The sequence below is a fragment of the Chinchilla lanigera genome, unplaced genomic scaffold, assembly GCF_000276665.1.
Source record: "Chinchilla lanigera isolate Chin_1 unplaced genomic scaffold, ChiLan1.0 scaffold00010, whole genome shotgun sequence".
Lineage (NCBI taxonomy): Eukaryota > Metazoa > Chordata > Mammalia > Rodentia > Chinchillidae > Chinchilla > Chinchilla lanigera.
The window spans coordinates 35,114,184-35,116,529 of NW_004955411.1; the positions used below are offsets into that span (position 1 = coordinate 35,114,184).

The 2,346-nt window shown below is 43.8% G+C and overlaps 1 protein-coding gene across 4 annotated transcripts in view; it reads right to left on the minus strand.

The window, feature by feature from the left end:
* Nucleotides 1-527, minus strand: part of Mettl24 (methyltransferase like 24) — a 104,801-nt gene extending 104,274 nt beyond the window's left edge. For all 4 annotated transcript variants that reach the window (XR_001232829.1, XM_013510826.1, XM_013510827.1 and 1 more), the window contains exon 1: nucleotides 399-527. The gene's annotated coding sequence lies outside the window, so the exon portion shown is untranslated. The remainder of the gene's footprint in view (nucleotides 1-398) is intronic.
* Between the last annotated feature and the right edge of the window lie 1,819 nt (nucleotides 528-2,346).

The following is a 2,346-nucleotide window of genomic DNA, read 5'->3' on the forward strand; positions in this document are numbered from 1 at the left end:
GCCCTGGGGCCAGCCTCGCCGAGGACACGCGCAGGGGCCGCGGAGCCGGCGGCCTGGCCGCGGGGAGCTAGCTCCGACCGTCGAGCGGTTCGGGCCTTGAAGCACGACCCAGAAACAAGTCACACTTGTGCTCGGGTTCACAACTTCTCTTCCTCGAGAAAGGGGTGGGGGTGGGGTGCAGGGAGAAAGCACAGCGCTCGGTGCACAACAGTCAAATCGGAAAGATTCCACTGCTGAATTCTGCCTGCAGCCAACCGCGCGCTCTCCGTGGTGTGCAGTGTGGGGCGTGGGGGAGAAGAAGCGAGAAAATGCCAGCGGAGACATCTGACAGCAGGGAGAGAGAACAGAAGTTACCGTGGCGTGATGTAAATCAAATTAATTTAGCTCCAAACGCTCACCTCCCTGCTGTCTCGCAGAGATACAGAGGGACGAATTTATCTCTGGGCGAAATGCTCCCCAGCTGGCTTTTGCGTCGTCACCTTGACCTTAATTAATCGCACTGAACGCTCGCGGCCGGAAGTGCGGCGTCCACGTTGCCTTTTCAATTGTGGGTACAGTTCCTTCCCACTGCCGGCTTGGGGGTGGAGCGGAGTTTTAGGTTTAGGTTTGGGTTATTTTTGCTCTTTAAAGCAATAGGCAGGTGCCTTCTGTTTGCGTTTTTCATGCTTCTCTGTGAAGCAGCCCCAGCTGACCTCCCCTGTCTGTCCTCTTAGCTTTGATATATGAGCCCCACCCAACTCCCCGTTTGGATTTTGAGGCTTTTCCATGCTGAGCTCCCCTCTCTGAAATCCTCTTCCTTTCCTCGCTTAAGAAAGACCCAGTTTCTTCTTTGTTGCTGAACAATGCGCTTACACTCTTTCTCTGCACCTAACAAAACTTCTCAACCTAATCTAGTCTGTTCCCTGGCCACGCCAGGGCCTCAGGCTCCTCAACTTTTCATTATGATTCACTTCTTTTATTTTTATTTTACACACACACACACACACACACACACACACACACACACCAAAATTGCAGATGGCGTTCGTTTTGAAGAATCCAGACAAGAACGTTTTTCTTCACACAAACTGTAAGAGGCAATCTCACATTCTGTGACGATTTACTTGACCTGAGTTTGAGTCAGGACTCGGCCATTCAGCCATGTGAGAATTTAAACAAAGTGCACAACTTCTCTGAGCTTCAGTTTTCCTGAGGGGAAATATATACAGGATGGATTATAAATATTGTGTAACTATTAGAGATTTAGTGCCTAAATAATACCTGGCCCACAGAAGATATTCAATGACTAGTAATTTTTAAAAATTATTTACCATTGAAGAAAATCCCTGATATTGTTATAAAAAGGATTTTTTGACAAGGGCAAACATAACAAAGTATATGGAGATTTATAACTGTAGTACACAGTATTCTTTAAAATTAGGAGTACCCAACAATTTCAAGAAAATAACCGTTAAGACTTAAACCTCCATAAATACATTCTATTAAGTTGTTTAATTATGTAATACAATTTAAGACATAATTTGTACAATGCTTAATAAACCTGAATCAGCAACTTCTGATGTAGAATTTGCTAGTTTTATTTTCCGTGCAAGCAACACAGTGTCACTAACTAAAGTAATCCTTCCAAGATTGTAGTGCCACTGTTGTATCCCCTCTGCACATCTGTTGGTTTTCACTCTGCAGAGGAAACATGAGGAATATCCTGTCTGATTAAAATGGGGGTATTGATAAGACTCTCCTGGGGGTGGAGGGTAGGGCAGGGGTGGGACATACATGCAGAACAGTGTAGCTCTGGAAGAGAATGGGCAAGACGACCTCAGATTCTCCCTTAGCTCATTTCTGTAGTTCTCTAATAAGATTTTTCCATTACGAAAAAACTCCAAATTAAACAATATTTAAAAGCCCTTTCCTCTATCTTTTGCCACTATGTCTGTGTGTTTATTACTGATCAAAAAGACCTATTTATATGTATGCAGCATAATTCATTTTCTAAGAAGAAATCTCCCATTTTTAACTTCCACACAATATTTCCCTGTGTCTGGGTGATGAATAGTGAAATGGATCTGTTGGTAAGCTGAAGGGGCAAATCTAACCAATCACTGTCATAGCTGACAAGCAATCTTTCATTCCTGACCTTTGCCTTTCTCATAGAGTTGAACTTGTCTTGGTCATTTCTGGATATGTCTCAAAAATGCAGAGAATCATTAACTGCTGTGTCATAGGTTGGTTAATTAAACCTGCAGGTCAGTAAACCACAATAGCAGCTTTCATCAGATCACAAATTACATCCTCCTTGAGGTTTCAGCCAGCAAAATGAATGAAATAGGACATTTGTCCTGCTAGCCT